The sequence below is a fragment of the Triticum urartu genome, chromosome 4A, assembly GCF_056163025.1.
Source record: "Triticum urartu cultivar PI428250 chromosome 4A, HENAU_Tu73, whole genome shotgun sequence".
NCBI lineage: Eukaryota > Viridiplantae > Streptophyta > Magnoliopsida > Poales > Poaceae > Triticum > Triticum urartu.
Window position 1 is genome coordinate 477,797,702 of NC_141876.1, and position 24,818 is coordinate 477,822,519.

A 24,818-nucleotide genomic window follows, 5' to 3' on the forward strand; every position below is an offset into this window, starting at 1 on the left:
CAGCATCATCACCAATAACGGCTCCAATTTTACAGCCGATGAGGTGAAAGCCTGGTGTGCTAATCTAGGCATTAAGCTCGATTACACTTTCGTCTATCATCTGCAAACAAACGGTCAAGTCGAACGAGCTAATGGTCTTATTATGAGCGGCATCAAACCCAGACTAGTGCGGTCTTTGAAAGAATCAGACAAGCACTGGGTTGAGGAGCTCGACTCCGTACTCTGGAGGTTGCGGACCACACCCAATCGCACTACCGGATATACGCCTTTCTTTATGGTGTACGGCGCAGAGGCTGTGTTACCCTGCGACATTATTCATGACTCACCTCGAGTGCGCATGTACGAAGAGAGAGAGAGAGGCCGAGCTTGATCGGCAGGACAGCTTAGATGCCCTCGAGGAGGAGCGCGACGTTGCGAAAGCCCGCTCTACATTTTATCAACAGCAGGCCCGTAGATATCAAAGCAGAGAAGTGCGGGCCAAGACTTAGAATGTTGGCGAACTCGTTCTACGCTTGCCGGAGAAGAAAAAGGACAGACTCAAGCCCAAGTGGGAGGGTCCCTTCATCATTGACGAAGTTCTCACGGGAGGAGCATACCACCTGCGTGATGCATCAGACAATCGCCTAGAGTCGAACCCCTGGAACGTGGCCAGACTCCGAAGATTCTATGCCTAGCGCCGAACTCTTCGTTCGTCTCCTTCTCCCTATTGTTTCCATTATTTTTTCTCCTCTATTTTCGCTTTTTCGCCTTTTCTCTTTAGCCTTAAAGCTTTCATGCGGCTAAACCGTACACCTATGACGTACACATCCTCCAATATGTATGTCCATTATACCTGAGGGCTTTTTGCACAAAAGCTTATTATTGTTATTTTTCGAGCATCAAGCTCATCACATATGCGCTTTTTCCTCATATGTACCTTTTCTTCGCCATTATATGCATCAATATGACTTTAAGTTTGGCCAAGCTGGGTTGCCTAGCTCCTGTGCTTATGCCCTACGTTCCCGTTAATTCGGCTAGGGCATAAAGGGAGCACCTCTGCGATTGTTACTGCCGGGTCATTCGGATGTGTACCTTAGACTAGGTGAAGCCGAAAGCTAGCATTCTTTAGGGAATATTCGGTCGGCGGACTAAAGATGTTTTTACATTTCTTCCACTATGAACCCCCAGATGTTACATATACTGTGATCTTTTCGATCACAGTTCGAACATGCACATTAATGCATGTACACCCAGGGAAAGGAACCCTTAACGGAACTATTCTCTGGAAGATGTTTCTTACAATTAGAATGTAATATAACATAGCTAGCCGGATACAACTTGTCTGTTCAAGCCACTATGACCCCTACGCCTTGTTTCCACGCATACCCCGGTCTATTTTGCCGCTCAGGTATTCGGAAACACTCCGCACCTTCGGGTCCAGAGGTCGAAGCGAAAAGGTCGGCCATGACAATCGTCTTACAATCCGGCTAGGGACAGATATGTCAAGGAAAGTACATAGTCACTTGGACTCAAAAATTTCCTCTATACCGTCTAACAGGCTGTCTAGCTTAAAATTCTGTTGGGAATATTTGGCGGCTACTTCTACTTGGTCATATACCAAATTAACAGGATTTTCTTTCCCATCTGACCCTAGCGGTCCGACCCAGGCCATATGATTTGGATCAAGCTTGGTATACCGTGTTTTTACCATGGCCCAGGCCTCTCGCGCACCTTCCTGGTAGGTTGATATCTTTCATAATCGAATACACCGCCGTGCCCCTTTGAACAGTTCCAGGAGCTCTTTCATACCTCCTGGAGGAGAGGCGGATGGCCATAAAGCCTTGGAAACACTCCACATTGCTTGCCGAACTCACTCGTGCATCTAGGACAGCTCTTGTAGCAGGTCTCCTTGAGATCCGGACATTTCTTCCTCAGGACGGCCAGTCAGCATACCTGCAGACATAAATCTGTCAGTTTCGACCCTCGCCGAATTATAGGGAGGCAAGTTTGAAAAGCATACTGAATATGCCGCCTTGTAGCCTCCCATTCTCCTTGACGGCGCCAGCTAGCTGGGCTCGAACATCTTTTAGTTCTTCACCCAGTTGGGTATGGGAATCCTGCAGCTTGTTCTTTTCATCCCTCACCCGCGTCAGTACACGTTCGCTTGCCGCATGTTGCCTTTTGGCCTCTTGTTCGCCATCCTAGGCATCGTTCAATTTCTCTCTCAGTTGCTCTACTGATTCTGCCAACATAAACACAACAGTATTAATATAACCGGTATATGATCATACTTTTTTTGCTGGGGAGAAGCATTACCAGGTGGTGCCTCCTTGGATTTTTCCAATTCGGTGGTAGCCGCAGTTAGCTGAGTCTGACACTTTTCAGCTCTTGAGACAGTAGGCTATTCTTCTCCATAAGTGCGTGATTATACAATGATCCTTAAATCAGTTGTATCAACTGCTTTAAGTCTCGGCGGCTACTGGTATATGATTATTAAATCTACACTTACCCGCATATCTTTTAGATGCTGGACCGTGGCTCTGGCAAGTCCATCCCGAGCAGCTCGGGTGTACGCATCGGACGAGCTGAAGGCATCGAATGCCTCCTTTAAAAAGTCGGGGTCACGGAGAGTGGCCCTCTGACGATGATGATTCATGGCGCTCTCCACTTCAGAGTTCGTGACGGACATATCATCTGAATCCTCTGTGAAAGGACAGTCCGGCGCCACTCCTATGTCGGCCCCCGTCCTTAGGGCAGGGTCTGGAACCTGATTGGTGGAGGCACGATCGACAGATCCCCTGACATAATTCGGCGAACACTTTTCCTGATAGAATGCAGCGGATGACATCACGATTTGATGTGGCGAACAGGAGACATATTTTTAAAAGAAAGCCTTACCTCTTTGATGAAGGTTCAGCCGTATTATCGTTTGCCTTTCTCTTCAAAGATGTGCTCGGCTCGGGCACCGCTCTCCTCGGAGATGCCTTTGGTGCGCATTGTGGCGTCGAGCGCCTCCCCTTTGGAGCACGAAATAGTGCGGTGGGTGAGGCATAATAAGGAAGCTCTTTCGAAGAAGGTGTCTCTTAAAATTACTTACATGCGAAGCAGGAAGGAGGCCGGGATAATCGGCGATGATGGGCACTTCCATACCATCATAGCTCGTCTGGTAGAATACTCCATTCTCAAGCTCCACAGATATGCCCGGATCTTCTTCGAATCTGGGGTCAAGGTCCCGGTTGTGACCCTCCGGCTGGGGGACGGGGCTATGGATCCCCTCGGTAGCCTTCTGCTATTCATCTTGCGAGTGGATAGGTTACTATGCATTAAAAATGATTCAGGGAGAAGATTGAGTAAAATGGTGGGATGGAACTCACCCAGCTAGGAGGATTATACATGGAAAATCCATATCGATGTTTGAGACGAGTGAACTCCTCCTTCTCCCCTTTGTACAGTTCGTCCAATATTTTAGCCAAAGCGGCGGGGGTTTTCGGAACCTTCCGACCGCAGCGTGAGGCGTCATCTTCCCCATTATAGTGCCACATTGGAAGCCCTCTATATTAGAGTGGCTGGACGCCCCGCGCTATAGAAATCGCCATTACCTCAATTATTGATAATCCAGACTGGGCGAGCGTCTTAATCTTGCCCATCAACTGACTGACTTCCGTTCTATCCTCCTCCTCGAGGCTCCGAGGGCGCCAGCTGTGGCGTTTCTTCAACGGGGCGCTTGAAAATTCAGGGAGACCCATTCAGACTAGGTCAAGAAGAGCGATGTCTTCAATATAGAACCATTCGGAAGGCCACTCTTCGGATGCCTTCTTCGGCGTGCCGGACATGTATCCGGTCCCGGCGATGCGCCATACCTCGGCTCCCCCCGCTTCGAATATTGATCCTCCTTGATTACGAGGGACGAGGCAGAATAGTTTCCTCCATAGTTCAAAATGGGCCTCGCAGCCCAGGAATAGCTTACACAGAGCAACGTAACCCGCAATGTGCAGGATGGAGGCAGGACTGAAATTGTGCAGTTGGAGGCCATAATACTCCAGAAGTCCTCGGAGGAAGGGGTGGATTGGAAATCCGATGCCTCTTAGCAAGTAGGGAATGAAGCATACTCGTTCCCCTTGGACGGATTGGGGAAATTCTCCGCCTGAACCCCGCCGCCGAAGGACGTCAATCCTGCTCGGACGGGGACTAGATCCGCGGGGGAAGGAAGCCCTGTGTTTGCAGCTTCGTTAGCTGACGATGAGAAACGGAACATCTCTCCCAATCACCTTTTTCGGAGCTGTGGGGACGGGAGGAAGAGCTGGGAGCGCTAGCCATGTTGGAGTGGTTCCTGATATGTCCATTTTGCATCATGCTTTTATATCGATATTTATTGCATTATGGACTATTATTACACATTATGTCACAATAGGTATGCCTATTCTCTCTTATTTTACAAGGTTTACATGAAGAGGGGGAATGCAGCTGGAATTCTGGGCTGGAAAAGGAGCAAATATTAGAGACCTATTATGCACATCTCCAAAAGTCCTGAAACTTCACGGGAGCATGTTTCAGAATATATGTAAAATATTGGGAGAAAGAAGTACCAGAGGGGGCCACCCACCATCCACGAGGGTGGGGGCGCGCCCTACCACCCTGGGCACGTCCCCTGCCTCGTGGGCCCCCTGGAGACCCTCTGATACCCATCTTCTGCTATATGAGGTCTTTCGTCCAGGAAAAAATCATAAGCAAGCTCATGGGATGAAACTCCGCCGCCACGAGGCGGAACCTTGGCAGAACCAATCTAGGGCTCTGGCGGAGCTGTTCTGCCGGGGAAACTTCCCTCCCGGAGGGGGAAATCATCACCATCGTCATCACCATCGATCCTCTCATTGGGAGGGGGTCAATATCCATCAACATCTTCACCAGAACCATCTCATCTCAAACTCTAGTTCATCTCTTGTACCCAATCTTTGTATCAAAACCTCAGATTGGTACCTGTGGGTTGCTAGTAGTGTCGATTACTCCTTATAGTTGATGCTAGTTGGTTTACTTGGTGGAAGATCATATGTTCAGATCCTTTATGCATATTAATACCCATCTGATTATGAACATGAATATGATTTGTGAGTAGTTACGTTTGTTCCTGAGGACATGGGAGAAGTCTTGCTATAAGTAGTCATGTGAATTTGGTATTCGTTCGATATTTTGATGAGACGTATGTTGTCTTTCCTCTAGTGGTGTCATGTGAACGTCGACTACATGACACTTCACCATTGTTTGGGCCTAGAGGAGGCATTGGTAAGTAATAAGTAGATGATGGGTTGCCAGAGTGACAGAAGCTTAAACCCTAGTTTATGAGTTGCTTCGTAAGGGGCTGATTTGGATCCATATGTTTCATGCTATGGTTAGGTTTACCTTAATACTTGTTTTGTAGTTGTGGGTGCTTGCAATAGGAGTTAATCATAAGTGGGATGCTTGTCCAAGGAAGGGCAGTACCCAAGCACCGGTCCACCCACATATCAAATTATCAAAATACCGACCGCGAATCATATGAGCGTGATGAAAACTAGCTTGACGACAATTCCCATGTGTCCTCGGGAGCACTTTCCTTTATATAAGAGTTTGTCCAGGCTTGTCCTTTGCTACAAAAAGGACTGGGACATCTTTCTGCACCTTATTTACTTTTATTACTTGCTACTCATTACAAATTACCTTATCACAAAACTATCTGTTACCGATAATTTCAGTGCTTGCAGAGAATACCTTGCTGAAAACCGCTTATCATTTCCTTCTGCTCCTCGTCGGGTTAGACACTCTTACTTATCGAAAAGGCTACGATAGATCCCCTACACTTGTGGGTCATCAAGACTCTTTTCCGGCGCCATTTCCTAGGAGTGAAGCGCCTTTGGTAGGTGAAATTTGGTAAGGAAAAATTTATATAGTGTGCTGAAATTTACTGTCACTTGTTACTATGGAACATAATCCTTTGAGGGGTTTGTTTGGGGTATCTTCGCCCCGACCAGTAGAGCAAAGAGTTGCTCCTCAACCTACTAAACCTACTGAAAATGTTTACTTTGAAATTCCTTCGGGTATGATAGAGAAACTGCTAGCTAATCCTTTCACAGGTGATGGAACATTACATCCCGATTTGCACCTAATCTATGTGGATGAAGTTTGTGGATTATTTAAGCTTGCAGGTATGCCCGAGGATGTTATCAAGAAGAAGGTTTTCCCTTTATCTTCGAAGGGAAAGGAATTGAAATGGTTTAGACTATGTGATGATATGTGATCATGGAACTACAACCGATTGAAATTGGAATTTCATCAGAAGTTTTATCATGTGCATCTTGTTCATCATGATCGTAATTATATATAGAATTTTTGGCCTCGCGAAGGAGAAAGCGTCGCTCAAGCTTGGGGGAGGCTTAAGTCAATGTTATATTCATTCCCCAATCATGAGTTCTTAAGAGAAATTATTATTCAAAAATTTTATGCTCGGCTTTCTCTCGATAATCGCTCCATGCTCGATACTTCTTGTACTAGCTTTTTTATGATGAAGACTATTGAATTCAAATGGGATTTATTGGAAAGAATTAAACGCAACATTGAAGATTGGGATCTCGATAAAGGTAAGGAGTCAGGTATGACACCTAAGTTTGATTGTGTTAAATCTTTTATGGATACCGATGCTTTCCGTGAATTTAGCACTAAATATGGACTTGACTCTGAGATAGTAGCTTCTTTCTGTGAATCCTTTGCTACTCATGTTGATCTCCCTAAGGAGAAGTGGTTTAAATATAATCCTCCCATTGAAGTAAAAGTAGTTGCACCTATTAAAGTTGAAGAAGAGACTATCACTTATAATGATCTTGTTGTTCCTACTGCTTATATTGAGAAACCACCTTTCCCTGTTAGAATAAAGGATCATGCTAAAGCTGCAACTGTGGTTCGTAAGAGTAATACTAGAACACCTACTCCCTCTGAGAAAATTAAAGTTGAACCTAGTGTTGCTATGGTTAAAGATCTCTTGGCGGATAATATTGATGGGCATGTTATTTACTTTTGTGATGAAGCTGCTAGAATTGCTAGGCCCGATACTAAAAATAAACATAGACCTGTTGTAGGCGTGCCTATTATTTCTGTTAAAATAGGAGATCATTGCTATCATGGCTTATGTGATATGGGTGCTAGTGCAAGTGCAATACCTCATTCCTTATACAAAGAAATTATGCATGATATTGCACCTGCTGAGATAGAGGAAATTGATGTTACAATTAAGCTTGCCAATAGAGACACTATTTCACCAGTTGGGATTATTAGAGATGTTGAAGTCTTGTGTGGGAAAGTTAAATATCCTGCTGATTTTCTTGTTCTTGGTTCCCCTCAAGATGACTTTTGTCCCATTATATTTGGTAGACCCTTCTTTAATACTGTTAATGCTAGGATAGATTGCAAAAAGGATGTTGTTACTATTGGTTTGGGGGATATGTCTCGTGAGTTTAATTTTGCTAAATTTCGTAGACAACCCCATGATAAAGAATTGCCTAGTAAAGATGAAATTATTGGTCTTGCTTCTATTGCCGTGCCTCCTAGTGATCCTTTAGAACAATATTTGCTAGACCATGAAAATGATATGTTTATGAATGAAAGAAGGGAAATAGATGACATATTCTTTAAACAGGGACCTATTTTGAAACACAACTTGCCTGTTGAAATTCTAGGGGATCCTCCTCCACCCAAGGGTGACCCCATGTTTGAGCTTAAACCTTTATCGGATACTCTTAAATATGCTTATCTTGATGAGAAAGAGATATATCCTATTATTATTAGTGCTAACCTTTCAGAGCATGAAGAAAACAAATTATTGCAAACTCTGAAGAAGCACCATTCTGCTATTGGATATACTCTTGTTGATCTTAAGGGCATTAATCCCACTCTATGCCAGCACAAAATAAAATTGGAGAAAGACGCAAAACCAGTTGTTGATCACCAACGACGGTTAAATCCCAAGATGAAAGAAGTGGTAAGAAAAGAAATACTAAAGCTTCTGGAAGAAGGTATAATTTATCCCGTTGCTGATAGTCAGTGGGTAAGTCTTGTCCATTGTGTTCCTAAGAAGGGAGGTATTACTGTTGTTCCTAATGATAAAGATGAATTGATCCCACAAAGAATTGTTACAGGTTATAGAATGGTAATTGATTTCTGCAAATTAAATAAAGCTACTAAAAAGGATCATTACCCTTTACGTTTTATTGATCAAATGCTAGAAAGATTATCCAAACATACACATTTTTGCTTTCTAGATGGTTATTCTAGTTTCTCTCAAATACCTGTGTCAAAAGAGGACCAGGAAAAGACAACTTTTACTTGCCCTTTTGGTACTTTTGCTTATAGACATATGCCGTTTGTTCTATGTAATGCACCTGCTACCTTTCAAAGATGTATGACCGCTATATTCTCTATTTTTTGTGAAAACATTGTTGAGGTTTTCATGGATGATTTCTCCGTTTATGGAACTTCTTTTGATGATTGCTTAAGCAACCTTGATCGAGTTTTGTAGAGATGTGAAGAAACTAATCTTGTCTTGAATTGGTAGAAGTGCCACTTTATGGTTAATGAAGGTATTGTATTGGGGCATAAAATTTCTGAAAGAGGTATTGAAGTTGATAAAGCTAAGGTTGATGCTATTGAAAAGATGTCGTGTCCTAAGGACATTAAAGGTATACGAAGTTTCCTTGGTCATGCCGGTTTTTATAGGAGGTTCATTAAGGACTTCTCTAAAATTTCTAGGCCTCTGACTAACCTCTTACAAAAAGATGTTCCATTTGTCTTTGATGATGATTGTGTAGAAGCATTTGAAATACTTAAGAAAGCCTTGATTTCTGCACCTATTGTTCAGCCACCTGATTGGAACTTACCATTTGAAATTATGTGTGATGCTATTGATTATGCTGTAGGGGCTATTCTAGGACAAAGAGTTGATAAGAAATTAAATGTTATCCAATATTCTAGTAAGACTCTGGACAGTGCCCGGAGAAATTATGCTACTACTGAAACATAGTTTTTGGCAGTTGTATTTGCTTGTGATAAGTTCAGACCTTATATAGTTGATTCTAAAGTAACTGTTCACACTGATCATGCTGCTATTAAATATCTTATGGAAAATAAAGATGCTAAACCTAGACTTATTAGATGGGTTCTCTTGCTACAAGAATTTGATTTGCATATTATTGATAGAAAGGGAGCTGAGAACCCCGTTGCAGACAACTTGTCTAGGTTAGAGAATGTTCTTGGTGACCCACTACCTATTGATGATAGCTTCCCTGATGAACAATTAGCTATCATAAATGCTTCTCGTACTACTCCATGGTATGCTGATTATGACAATTATATTGTTGCTAAATTTATACCACCTAGTTTCACATACCAGCAAAAGAAAAAGTTCTTCTATGATTTAAGACATTACTTTTGGGATGACCCACACCTTTATAAAGGAGTAGATGGTGTTATTATACGTTGTGTACCTGAGCATGAACATGAACAGATCCTATGCAAGTGTCACTCTGAGGCTTATGGAGGACACCATGCTGGAGATAGAACTGCACATAAGGTATTGCAATCCGGTTTTTATTGGCCTACTCTCTTCAAGGATGCCGTAAGTTTGGGTTGTCTTGTGATGAATGTCAAAGAATTGGTAATATTAGTAGACGTCAAGAAATGCCTATGAACCATTCACTTGTTATTGAACCATTTGATGTTTGGGGCTTTGATTATATGGGACCGTTTCCTTCCTCTAATGGGTATACTCATATTTTAGTTGCCGTTAATTACGTTACTAAGTGGGTAGAAGCTATTCCAACTAGTAGTGCTGATCATAACACCTCTATTAAGATGCTTAATGAAGTTATTTTTCCGAGGTTTGGAGTCCCTAGATACTTAATGACTGATGGTGGTTCACATTTTATTCATGGTGCTTTTCGTAAGATGCTTGCTAAGTATGATGTTAATCATAGAATTGCATCTCCATATCATCCACAGTCTAGTGGTCAAGTAGAATTGAGTAATAGAGAGCTTAAATTAATTTTGCAAAAGACTATTAATAGATCTAGAAAGAATTGGTCCAAGAAACTTGATGATGAATTATGGGCTTATAGAACTGCATATAAAAATCCTATGGGTATGTCTCCGTATAAGATGGTTTATGGAAAAGCATGTCACTTACCTCTTGAACTTGAACATAAGGCATATTGGGCAATTAAAGAGCTCAACTATGACTTCAAACTTGCTGGTGAGAAGAGGCTTTTTGACATTAGATCACTTGATGAATGGAGAACCCAGGCCTATGAGAATGCCAAACTGTTTAAAGAAAAAGTTAAAAGAAGGCATGACAAAAGGATACAAAAATGTGAGTTTAATGTAGGTGATTATGTATTGTTATACAACTCTCGTTTAAGATGTTTTGCAGGAAAACTCCTCTCTAAATGGGAAGGTCCTTACGTCATCGAGGAGGTCTATCGTTCCGGTGCCATAAAAATCAACAACTTTGAAGGCACAAATCCGAGGGTGGTGAACGGTCAAAGAATCAAACATTATATCTCAGGTAATCCCATAAATGTTGAAACCAATGTTATTGAAACCGTAACCCCAGAGGAATACACAAGGGGGACACTTTCCAGAACGTTTCAGACTCCGAAAAGGAATAGGTACGTGGTACGATAAGTAAACCGACTCCAAAACAGTCCTAATAGCAATTTTTCTCCGTTTTGGAATATGTAAGAAAATAGGAAATAAGAAGTAGTCCGGGAAGGAAACGAGGCATCCACGAGGGTTGAGGGCGTGCCCTACCCCCCTGGGCGCGCCCCCTGCCTTGTGGGCACCTCGTGTGCCCTCCGGACTCCGTTTTCTTGCATGATACTTCTTTTGGTCGGTAAAAATTCATTATATAATCTCACGAAGGTTTTGACCACCGTACCACGCAAACATCCCCTATTTTTGTTTCGAGCTGTTTCTGCTACAGATTTAGAGCAAGATGTCTTCTCAAGAGTCAGTCAGGGAGAGTCGTGTGTCTCAAAAGATACCGGGGCCAAGAACAAACAACGATGCTAACCACTTTGGTCCATCAACCGAGGAAGAGATGGAGGCCGACTTGAAAAGGATAGATGCCATGGAGGAGGATCAAGAAGTTACTTCTTGTTTCCGAGCCGGATTCACAACGGGGGAACTACAGAGCTCTGCTATCCCAAACTCGGTCATCCCTTCCAACGTTAGATTTCTTTTTTATGAAAATATGAAAAAGAGTGTCACTTGTTCTCCTGCAGCTATGCAACATCCTTGGGTGAAAGGAGCTTTAGCCGTCACGTACAAGCTCCGTAAGGAAATAATGAACCTCAAGCAGCAAGTCAACAATCTCGAGGAAGAGAATCGTATCCCGAGGGGCATCATCGCCAAGAATATCACATCACCACCCCCGAAGAAAGAGATATAAACACACGGGTATGGGCACTCCCCTTGGCAATTGCCAAGCTTGGGGGAGTGCCCCGGTATCGTATCACCATCACACTTTTATCTTTACTGTTTTTCTTAGTTCGATCCTTTTGGTAATATCTTGATCTAGTAGAATAAAGTTTTAGTATGATCTAGTCTTGAGTTTTGCTTTATGATCCTTCTATGTAATCGAGTCTGTGAGCTATATATAATAAAGATTAGTGTTGAGTCGAGGGCTTGATTATCTTGCTGTGATCTTGAGGGAATAAAAGAAAAGAGAACGAATAAAAAGAAATAAAGAGATCATATGGATCTTATGGAGAGTAATGACTTCACATATAAAGAGGATGATGAATAAAAGTTGTTGAGAGTTGACAAACATAGTTTTGGTCATCATTGCAATTAATAGGAAGTAATAAATAAAGAGAGGTTTTCACCTATAAATATACTATCTTGGACATCTTTTATGATTGTGAGCACTCATTAAAATCTAAAGAGTTGACGTTGGACAAGGAAGACAACGTAATGGGTTATGCTTTCTTACATCTGAAATAAATTATATTCTCATGGATCATCCAACATGTTGAGCTTGCCTTCCCCCCTCATGCTAGCCAAATTCTTTGCACCAAGTAGAGATACTACTTGTGCTTCCAAATATCCTTAAACCCTGTTTTGCCATGAGAGTCCACCATATCTACCTATGGATTGAATAAGATCCTTCAAGTAAGTTGTCATTGTTGCAAGCAATAAAAATTGCTCTCTAAATATGTATGATTTATTAGTGTGGAGAAAATAAGCTTTATACGATCTTGTGATGTGGAAGAAATAAAAGCGATGGACTGCATAATAAAGGTCCATATCACAAGTGGCAATATAAAGTGACGTTCTTTTGCATTAAGACTTCGTGCATCCAACCGTAAAAGCACATGACAACCTCTGCTTCCCTCTGCGAAGGGCCTATCTTTAGTTCTTGTCTTATACTTCATACAAGAGTCATGGTGATCTTCACCTTTCCTTTTTTACATTTTATCCTTTGGCAAGCACAATGTGTTGGAAAGATCCGGATATATATAGCTAATTGGATGTAAGTTTTCATGAACTATTATTGTTGACATTACCCTTGAGGTAAAAGGTTGGGAGGCAAAACTATGAGCCCCTATCTTTCTCTGTGTCTGACTAAAACTTCACACCCATAATTATTGCGTGAGTGTTAGCAATTGTGAAAGACTAAATGATAGTTGAGTATGTGGACTTGCTGAAAAGCTCTTATATTGACTCTTTCTGATATTATGCTAAATTGCAATTGCTTCAATGACTGAGATTATAGTTTGTTAGTTTTCAATGAAGTTTATGATTCATACTTGAAACTGTGAATGAATTGTTACTTTAGCATAAGAGATCATATGACAAGATATATATATGTTGTTGTTCTAAGAATGATCATGATGCCCTCATGTCCGTATTTTATTTTATCGACACCTCTCTCTCTAAACATGTGGACATATTTTTCGATTTTGGATTCCGCTTGAGGACAAGCGAGGTCTAAGCTTGGGGAGTTGATACGTCCATTTTGCATCATGCTTTTATATCGATATTTATTGCATTATGGGCTGTTATTACACATTATGTCACAATACTTATGCCTATTCTCTCTTATTTTACAAGGTTTACATGAAGAGGGGGAATGCCGGCAGCTGGAATTCTGGGCTGGAAAAGGAGCAAATATTAGAGACCTATTCTGCACATCTCCAAATGTCCCGAAACTTCACGGGAGCACGTTTCAGAATATATAAAAAATATTGGGCGAAAGAAGTACCAGAGGGGGGCCACCCACCATCCATGAGGGTGGGGGCACACCCTACCCCCCTGGGCGCGCCCCCTGCCTCATGGCCCCCCTAGCAGCCCTCCGATGCCCATCTTCTGCTATATGAGGTCTTTCGTCCAGGAAAAAATCATAAGCAAGCTCACGGGATGAAACTCCGCCGCCACGAGGCGGAACCTTGGCAGAACCAATCTAGGGCTCCGGCGGAGCTGTTCTGCCGGGGAAACATCCCTCCGGGAGGGGGAAACCATCACCATCAATCCTCTCATCGGGAGGGGGTCAATCTCCATCAACATCTTCACCAACACCATCTCTTCTCAAACCCTAGTTCATCTCTTGTACCCAATCTTTGTATCAAAACCTCAGATTGGTACCTGTGGGTTGCTAGTAGTGTTGATTACTCCTTGTAGTTGATGTTAGTTGGTTTACTTGGTGGAAGATCATATGTTCAGGTCCTTTATGCATATTAATACCCCTCCGCTTATGAACATGAATATGATTTGTGAGTAGTTACATTTGTTCCTGAGGACATGGGAGAAGTCTTGCTATAATTAGTCATGTGAATTTGGTATTCATTCGATATTTTGATGAGATGTATGTTGTCTTTCCTCTAGTGGTGTCATGTGAACGTCGACTACATAACACTTCACCATTGTTTGGGACTAGAGGAAGGCATTGGGAAGTAATAAGTAGATGATGGGTTGCTAGAGTGACAGAAGCTTAAACCCTAGTTTATGAGTTGCTTCATAAGGGGCTGATTTGGATCCATATGTTTCATGCTATGGTTAGGTTTACCTTAATACTTCTTTTGTAGTTGCGGATGCTTGCAATAGGGGTTAATAATAAGTGGGATGCTTGTCCAAGGAAGGGCAGTACCCAAGCACCGGTCCACCTACATATCAAATTATCAAAGTACCGAATGCGAATCATATGAGCGTGATAAAAACTAGCTTGACGATAATTCCCATGTGTCCTCGGGAGCGCTTTCCTTTATATAAGAGTTTGTCCAGACTTGTCCTTTGCTATAAAAAGGATTGGGCCATCTTGCTGCACCTTATTTACTTTTATTACTTGCTGTAACATCCCAAAATTTCAATTTGGAATGTTATACATTATATCATCATTGCATATCATATTGTATTTGCTTTTGGTTTTGATCCTAGAAATTCTACGCAACTCAAGGACCCACGGAGAGAGTTGGGGATTTCGTTATTTTCATATTTGAGTTTTCTCAAATTTTGAGAATAGGATCATTTGATTTTAATTATTTTATCATCAATTATTTCTATTACAAAAATATGAGAGAGGGAATAAAATGACTTTCCCAAAATAAAGAAATATTGAGGATTTAATAATAAAATCAAATAAGTTTTTATTTCGTAGTTTTTCGTTATTTTATTTGAATTTAGGAAAAATGTGCGTTTTTCAAAATTGCATTTAGGCCCCAAATAAATGTTCACCTTGTGCGGCTTGATTTTAGAAGCGGGCGAAAATTTATTTCAGGATTTTTGGAGTCCGTTTAGTATTTCTTTTATTTATTTTTCTGCGCGGAATAATTAAAAAAAACGAAACCGACCTACGGGCCGTGTTAGGCCCGAACTCCTCCGGGGCCGGCCTTTAAAGCCGGGGCGCTCGACCCCGTAGCCCACCAAGCCGCCCCGCCGCCCCGAACCCTAGCGCCGCCTGCGCCGCGCCGCCGCCGCCCGCGCCGCGCTGCCTCGCCGCCTCGCCGCCGGATCCCGTCGCCACCGCCGCCCGCCAGCGCCGCGCCGCCCCGCCGCCCGACCACCCCGTCGCCGGAGCCCCGCCGCCGCCGCCGGAACCTCGCCGGAATTGCCGGGTAGTTTTTTTTAGACGCCGTTTTTTTTTGAAAAACCGTTCGGTTTTTCCGACGGTTTTGTTCGTTTTTTAGTTTTGGTTTTTTTAAATAGGTCGGTTTTTCCGATTTATTTAAATAGCGAGCGTTCGTTCGTTCTAGCGAACGATCGTCATTTTTTTCGGATTAAATCCGTGATTTTTCTGATCGCGATTTCTAATCCGATTTTCGTTAGTGTATAACTTTTCGCTCATTTATCGGAATTAGGCGATTCAAGCGCCTGGAGTTTCGTCTCGAAACCCTCTATCCGTTTAAGCAACTTAAACAAGTTTTTGCCACTGTAAAAATTGCCCTAGATCCAGAATAGTAAACGAAGCCTGTTTCTTTTGCCGTTTGACTTTCGTTGCTTCGTTTGATTTGATTTTTTTGCAAACCGGAGTTCTTAAGTTGAACTTTCTGGTTAGATCTCTTATTTGAGTTTTACCTGTACATTAGATGAATACTTATTGTATGCTTGTTTGTTTGTCTGCGATAGAATACCCGGAGTGCGTCGCGTGTTACTTTGAATCTCTAGGTTTCGCGGATCATCAGCAAGGCAAGTAACACTTTGATCATACCTCCTACTACCCAGTTTTATTGCATTAGATCAATCCTCAAACATTGCATGATTAGGATCTAATTAAATTGTGGGTTTGGGAAGTAGTTGAGGTAGTACCTATTACCTGTTGTATTATCAAACCTTTGGGAGTTACTTCTACGTTTGCTTACTATTGCTATGCTATGCTAGTAGACGTGGATTGGATGAGTGATATCCACGACAGATGTGAGTTTGTTAAATTAATGTTTTATCTAAGGTGGCAACTTAAACACACATCTGGGTGGATTGAGGTACCTGGGTATTCCAGGATTGCCTGTTTTTCTTTATGGACCGCCACCCAGGCCCAAAGGGATCATGAGATTTTTCATACTAGAAACTTCCGTGTGCAGCCACAAGCTATTATGGGCTCTAGCATAGTTGATTAAGTCGTGCGAACTCTTACAGGGTAGACTAGCAGATGTAGGGGAAAGTAGGTGTAACGGTCTATCCATCGTAAGGTGCTAGCGCTTCTGAAAGACTATGTCTCGGTCATCCGTCTTCTCAAACACCATGTAGTGCGAGAAACCAAACGGAGGCGATCGAGTCTTGTGGGGAAAAGTGCGCAAACCTCTGCAGAGTGTATAAACTAATCATGGTTAGCCGTGTCCCCGGTTATGGACAACTTGAATCTAGTACCTAGATTATCATGTGAATCTCAACATGTTACCCTAAGATTTAATTTTGTTGGATTTTGTTTAATGATGATGCTTAATTGGGATTGAGGATGCTGTCAACCATTCTCAATGTTTAACAACTACCATGATAGTTAAATAAAATTTATTCCTTTGCAGTAGGGAAAAATTGGCTTTACGCAAAACTGTAACCATAGAGCTTTCCACCAGCCAAATATGCATATAGAATAGCTGTTTCATTCCATTACTCTCTATGTGTTACCTTGCCAGCATATTCCATGTGTTGACCCGTTTCGAGCTGCAACGTTAATGTTGCAGACTTTTCAGATGATGATTAAGGAGTTTTCAGGTCGTGGTTCTATACTCAGTGATGCCGTTGGAGTTGATGGACTCACTTATCTTCCAAGCCTTCCGCTGTTATCGTTATTAGATGGCCTTAAGCCATATTTATTGTAATAAGTTCTCTATTGAGACACTCGATGTAACAAGTGTGTGATTGCTACTCTGTTATAAATCCTTCAAGTACTGTGTGGTGTCAGCATTACTGATCCAGGGATGATACCTGAGCACAAAGATCGGACTGTTTGAGGTCTGGTCGCTACAAAGATGGCATCAGAGCACACGCTGACTGTAGGACACGACCACTAAGCTAAAGACCTAGAACACTATTCACTCTCTTCTCTTTTGACCTCTCATCTTTTCTACTCTTTAGGATGGCGGATGCAAGGAACAAGTTCACGCAACCGGATGAAGATACACCCTTTGGACGTCACTTGAAGGAAGTCACTAGATACCTGAACATAGGAGTACCGAGCTTCACCAGAACCTACAATGCCACTTTACCTGAAGAAGAGCGCTGGATGATTCAAGTTCAAGTTCCAGGAAGGACGTTCATGCCAGTCACTGAGCCCATAGAGTTTTCTTTTGACGCACCAACTTGGAGTCTAGGAAAGAGCATGGCAGCTCACATCGCCATGGGACGCATTGGAGAAGTCTACCGCAATGATCTCAAGGATACTATCTCCTAGATTTGTGGGCACCAAGATGAGCACTGGGAGATGATCAGCACCAGAAAGGATAGATCAATTGCAGCTTTTATCCAGGAGTTAAACCAACACATTCGACGTCAGGAGAACTAGATGTGCGCCGACATGATAGACCTGAAGAAGGCTAGGACAAGAATCAAAGAACTGGAGGAAGAACTCAAGGCTACACGTGAAGATTACGAAGAGGAAATCGAAGTATTGGTGGAGAAGAATGACGATCTGATCAAGAAGATCGGGATATTTATGGGAGGCCCTACACCAGTAGATGGAGACGAAGAACCCAAGGAGATTCGCCCGGAAGACTACATCATCATCGACGACACCGACTCGGACCCAGATGATAGCGATGATGACTATATTGATGAAGCCGGAGCTGATATCATGGAGTCTGCAACCGAAGAATATTTCTAGTAGACCACCTCATCAGTAGTAGTAGTCCACCATGTAAATACAGTAGTCCGAAGCACTTTTGCGATAGTTAGATCGATTGTATGCCCTTGTTTGATTGAATGAAGTGAATTGTTTGCTTTTGCCTCATGTGCATATGGGTAGTGTTTTCTCTTTAGACCCCCTCTATTCTTAAATCTCATCTTTTCTAAACCCTCAGATGCCTCCGAGACGTGACCCCGGATTTACCTTTCCACCGGAGCTCACCCAGTTGATCCAGCAGCAGAACACATTGATGCAGTTGCTAGTCCAGAATCAGAATCAGGGGAACAACAACAACAACCCACCACCACCACCACCTGTTGATCACTTAGCCCGTTTTCTTAGGCTGAATCTGCCGGTGTTTTCCAGTAGCACCAAGCTGATAGTAGCAGATGATTGGCTCTGCAAGACAGCTAGAGAGTTGACCACAGTAGATGCACAGATGTGGAGAAGGTGAAGTTTGCCGCACATCATCTTGAAGGACCCGCAACATCATGGTGGGAGAATTTCACAGCCACTTTCCCTGTCGACACTGTCACATGGGACCAGTTTCAGCAGGCTTTTCAAACTGCCCATGTTTCAGCAGGAGCTATGGCCATGAAGAAGCGTGAGTTTCGCAACTTGCGCCAAGGAGGACGGACAGTTGGCCAGTATGTGGAGGACTTTAGTAAATTAGCACGTTATGCCCCAGATGACGTTGCTACGGATGCAGCTAAGCAGGAGAAGTTTTTGGAAGGACTGAATGATGAGTTGAGCATGCAGTTGATGATAGCAACCTTCAACAACTACCAGGAGTTGGTAGATCGTGCTCTTATGATTGAAGGCAAGCAGCAGCAAATTGAAAATCGCAAGAGGAAGTATGCACAAGGAAAGTACAATTCAGGAGCTCAGTAGAAGCCACAATTTACCCCTAGATCGGGAGGACATTTTCAGCATACCCATGGAGGAGGTAGCACGCACAATCACAATGGCACCAAGAATGGTAATGGTAATGGAGGAAGCAACGGCCAGAACCGTACCAACCCATCAACCCCAGCCAAGAAAGACCCGAGCCAAGTCACTTGCTTTAAGTGTCAGAAGACCGGACATTATGCCAATGAATGTCCTGAAGGCCAGAATGGCAATGGAAGCTCTGGGAAGAAGCCGAACCCTTTCAACAGGGGACATGTGAACCATGTTAACGTGGAGGAGGTTGAAGAGCAGCCGGATGTAGTAATCGGTAAGTTTTTGGTTAAGTCATTTACTGCACTCGTTTTTTTGATACTGGTGCATCGCATTCATACATATCAAGGGGATTTGTGGATAAGTATAACTTGCCCACTAAGGTTCTTAGAACACCTATGCTAGTAAGCTCACCAGGAGCGGAGTATATGGCCAGTCAAGGATGTTTTCAAATGCCATTGAGTACTGGTAGGCATGTGTTTCCCTCGGATTTAATCATTTTGGAATCACAAGGATTGGATGTAATTCTAGGTATGGATTGGCTGTCGATGTACGGAGGAAACATCGATTGCGCCAGTAAGACAATTTTGCTTACTACCCCAGAAGGGAGAAGGATCAAGTACGTATCCCGACATGCGCCAAAAGGGACTCAAGTAAATTGTTTAACAGGAGTCATGCAGGAGGAAGTACCAGTGGTAAGGGATTTCCCTGAAGTATTTCCAGAAGAGTTGCCAGGCATGCCACCGGATAGAGATATTGAGTTTTTGATTGAGCTATTGCCTAGCACAGGGCCAATATCAAAGAGACCATACATGATGCCCATAAAGGATTTGGTGGAGATTAAGAAGCAGATTAAGGAGTTACTGGATAAAGGTTACATTCGCCCAAGTTCGTCGCCTTGGGGATCACCAATACTTCTAGTGGAGAAAAAGGATGGATCGTTAAGGATGGTTGTTGATTATCGTGGGTTGAATGAAGTAACGATCAAGAACAAGTACCCACTACCAATGATCAATGATCTGTTTGATCGATTGCAAGGAGCTAAAGTGTTTTCCAAGATCGATCTGCAATCAGGATACCACCAGTTAAAGATTCGAGAACAGGATATACCTAAGACAGCTTTTACTACCAGGTATGGGCTGTACGAGTATACCGTTATGTCATTTGGTCTGACTAATGCACCTGCTTATTTTATGAACATGATGAACAAAGTGTTTATGGAGTTCTTGGATAAGTTCGTCGTGGTGTTCATTAATGATATCCTGGTTTACTCGAAGAATGAAGAGGAGCATAAGGAACATTTGCGTTCGGTACTTGAGAAGCTCAGAGAACATCAGTTGTATGCCAAGTTCAACAAATGTGAGTTTTGGTTGAAGGAAGTACGATTCCTTGGACACGTTATATCCGGAGAAGGTATATCAGTAGATCCAACTAAAGTTGATACCATGACCAAGTGGGAAGCACCAACCACGGTTGGAGAGATCCGGAGTTTCCTTGGACTCGCAGGATACTACCGGAGATTTATTGAGAATTTCTCCAAGATTGCAAAACCTATGACGGAGTTATTAAAGAAGGATACCAAGTTCATATGGATTGAGGAGTGTGAGGCTAGTTTCCAGGAGTTGAAGAAACGCTTGGTTACTTCACCAGTGTTGATTTTCCCAGACCAGACCAAGGATTATGAGGTGTATTGCGACGCTTCACAACGAGGACTTGGAGCAATGCTTATGCAGGAAGGGAGAGTTGTTTCATATGCCTCATGACAACTGAAACCACACGAATTGAATTATGCCACACATGATTTGGAGTTAGCAACCGTAGTGCATGCATTGAAAACATGGAGACATTTCCTCATTGGAAATCATTGTGAGGTGTATACGGACCACAAGAGTTTGAAATACATTTTCACGCAGAAGGAGTTAAACCTCAGACAAAGGAGATGGTTGGAGCTCATCAAGGATTATGATATGAGATTGCATTACCATCCCGGAAAGGCTAATGTAGTAGCTGACGCATTGAGCCGTAAGAGCCATGTCAATACACTAATGACGGGAGAAATACCAAAGGAGTTAGCTGAGGATCTTCGTGAGCTATGTTTGGAAATAGTTCCGAGAGGCTATGTAGCAGCATTGGAGATTCAGTCAACTTTGATGGATAGAATCAGAGAAGCTCAAAAGACTGACAAAGAGATTGCCTCTATAAATGAGAAAATGAGCGAAGGAAAGGCTAAAGGATTTCGTGAGGATGAGCACGACACCCTATGGTTTGAAGACCGTGTTTATGTGCCCAATGACCCGGAGATCAGGAAGTTGATTCTGCAAGAGGCACACGACTCACCATATTCGATTCACCCAGGAAATACCAAGATGTATTTGGATTTGAAGGATACTTTCTGGTGGACCGGAATGAAGAAAGATATTGCGGAGTATGTAGCAGTTTGTGATGTATGTCAGAGAGTAAAGGCAGAGGATCAGAAGCCAGCAGGATTGCTACAGCCATTGCCGATACCCGAATGGAAGTGGGATAGGGATGGCAATGGGTCGGGTTTGGGGCGGGTGGAGATGGTCCAAATCCAACCCACGACCCATCTTCCTACCCTCTGCCCATCCACCAAATTATCCATGGGCACAACTTGTGCCCATGCCCAAACCCGCTGGATACTCACATACCCATGGAGCTGCATGGGCATAGAAATTTCAGCATGAAGCCTTCCCAAAGATCAAATTAACTCAACATCATTCACTCACAAATGTCAACATAAGCTACATGCATAAGTAGGCAACAAGCAATACGATGAGTCCTTAAGTGTGACATACCAGAGGTTGATTTTGCAGCATATAGCTTATGGCACCAGTTACGTATTGCCTGCCATTTCCCATTGATTCGTTCTTTCTACTGTCACTGGCATATGGCCCCACATGTCATACGGGTATCCATTGGATATCCGTGGAGCACAAACTATAACCGTGCCCAACCCAGCTGTTCCTGGGTATCCATATCCGCGGACCCATGGGCAAAAATGTGCTCCATACCCTTGCCCAACTGGGCTGGGTATCCATGGATATCCAGATCCATGGATAAAATTGCCATCCCTAAAGTGGGATAAGTTAGGCATGGATTTTATCACGAGATTACCCAGGACTCGTTCAGGCTATGACTCGATTTGGGTTGTAGTCGATCGGTTGACGAAGGTAGCTTATTTCATCCCGGTAAAGACCACTTACACCAGTGCTAAGTTGGCAAAGATATACATGACCATGATTGTATGCTTACATGGAGTTCCGAGGAGTATAGTATCAGATAGAGGAACCCAGTTTACCTCAAAGTTCTGGAATCAGTTGCACGAAACTTTGGGTACCAGGCTAGAGTTCAGCACAGCTTTTCATCCACAGATAGATGGACAAACCGAGAGAGTCAATCAGATTTTGGAGGACATGCTGAGAGCTTGTGCGCTAGATTATGGATCTAGTTGGGACGACAATTCACCATATGCAGAATTCTCTTACAACAACAGCTATCAATCCAGTTTAAAGATGGCCCCTTTCGAAGCCTTGTACGGAAGGAGGTGCAGGACACTGTTGTCATGGGATGAAGTTGGAGACCGCCAGTTGTTTGGACCGGATCTGATTAAGGAGTCTGAACAGAAAGTGAAATTGATTCGCGATAGGCTCAAGGTAGCCTAGTCCAGGCAGAAGAGCTACGCAGATTCTAAACGCAAGGAGACAGTTTACGAAGTCGGAGACAGAGTTTATCTTCGAGTATCCCCACTTCGGGGAATAAAGCGTTTTGGTGTTAAGGGAAAGTTAGCTCCACGGTTTGTAGGACCATACCGAGTATTGGAACATATGGGAGAAGTGGCGTACAAGTTGGAATTGCCCGAAGGATTGTCGGGAGTTCATGATGTGTTCCACGTTTCTCAGCTGAAGAAGTGCCACGCGGAGATGGCTGACATACCCTTGAGAGACACAGTGCCATTGGAAGCAATTCAGTTGGACAGTGGTTTGACCTATGAGGAGAAACCAGTTAAGATCCTAGAATATGCTAGCCGAGTCACCCACAGCAAGGTTATCAAGTTTTGTAAGGTTTAGTGGAGCCACCACACGGAGGATGAAGCCACCTGGGAGCGAGAGGAAGTTTTGCTCAAGGACCACCCTCACCTATTTTCTAGCCAACCCGAATCTCGAGGGCGAGATTCATCTTAAGGGGGGTAGGTTTGTAACATCCCAAATTTTCAATTTGGAATGTTATACATTAGATCATCATTGCATATCATATTTTATTTGCTTTTGATCCTAGAAATTCTATGCAACTCAAGGACCCACGGAGAGAGTTGGGGATTTCGTTATTTTCATATTTGAGTTTTCTCAAATTTTGAGAATAGGATCATTTGATTTTAATTATTTTATCATCAATTATTTCTATTACAAAAATATGAGAGAGGGAATAAAATTACTTTCCCAAAATAAAGAAATATTGAGGATTTAATAATAAAATCAAATAAGTTTTTATTTTGAAGTTTTTCATTATTTTATTTGAATTTAGGAAAAATGTGTGTTTTTCAAAATTGCATTTAGGCCCCAAATAAATGTTCACCTTGTGCGGCTTGATTTTAGAAGCCGGGGAAAATTTATTTTGGGATTTTTGGAGTCCATTTGGTATTTCTTTTACTTGTTTTTCTGCGCGGAATAATTAAAAAAAAACGAAACCGACCTACAGGCCGTGTTAGGCCCAGACTCCTTCGGGGCCGGCCTTTAAAGCCGGGGCGCCCGACCCCGCAGCCCACCGAGCCGCCCCGCCGCCCCGAACCCTAGCGCCGCCCGCGCCGCGCCGGCGCTGCCGCCCGCGCCGCGCCGCCCCGCCGCCTCACCGCCGCCCGCCAGCGCCGCGCCGCCCCGCCGCCCGACCACCCCGTCGCCGGAGCCCCGCCGCCGCCGCCGGAACCTCGCCGGAATTGCCGGGTAGGTTTTTTTAGACGCCGGTTTTTTTCGAAAAACCGTTCGGTTTTTCCGACGGTTTTTTTAGTTTCGGTTTTTTAAATAGATCGGTTTTTCCGATTTATTTAAATAGCGAGCGTTCGTTCGTTCTAGCGAACGTTCGTCTTTTTTTTGGATTAAATCCGCGATTTTTCTGATCGCGATTTCTGATCCGATTTTCGTTAGTGTATAACTTTTCGCTCGTTTATCAGAATCAAGCGATTCAAGCGCCCGGAGTTTCGTCTCGAAACCCTCTATCCGTTTAACCAACTTAAACAAGTTTTTGCCACTGTAAAAATTGCCCTAGATCCAGAATAGTAAATGAAGCCCGTTTCTTTTGCCGTTTGACTTTCGTTGCTTCATTTGATTTGATTCTTTTTGCAAACCGGAGTTCTTAAGTTGAACTTTCTGGTTAGATCTCTTATTTGAGTTTTACCTGTGCATTAGATGAATACTTATTGTATGCTTGTTTGTTTGTATGCGATAGAATACCCGGAGTGCGCTGCCTGTTACTTCGAATCTCTAGGTTTCGCGGATCATCAGCAAGGCAAGTAACACTTTGATCATACCTCCTACTACCCAGTTTTATTGCATTAGATCAATCCTCAAACATTGCATGGTTAGGATCTAATTAAATTGTGGGTTTGGGAAGTAGTTGAGGTAGTACCTATTACCTGTTGTATTATCAAACATTTGGGAGTTAGTTCTACGTTTGCTTACTATTGCTATGCTATGCTAGTAGACGTGGATTGGGTGAGTGAAATCCATGACAGATGCGAGTTTGTTAAATTAATGGTTTATCTAAGGTGGCAACTTAAACACACATCTGGGTGGATTGAGGTACCTGGGTATTCTAGGATTGCCTGTTTTTCTTTATGGACCGCCACCCAGGCCCAAAGGGATCATGAGATTTTTCATACTAGAAACTTCCGTGTGCAGCCACAAGCTATTATGGGCTCTAGCATGGTTGATTAAGTCATGCAAACTCTTACAGGGTAGACTAGCAGATGTAGGGGAAAGTAGGTGTAACGGTCTATCCATCGTAAGGTGCTGAAAGACTATGTCTCGGTCATCCG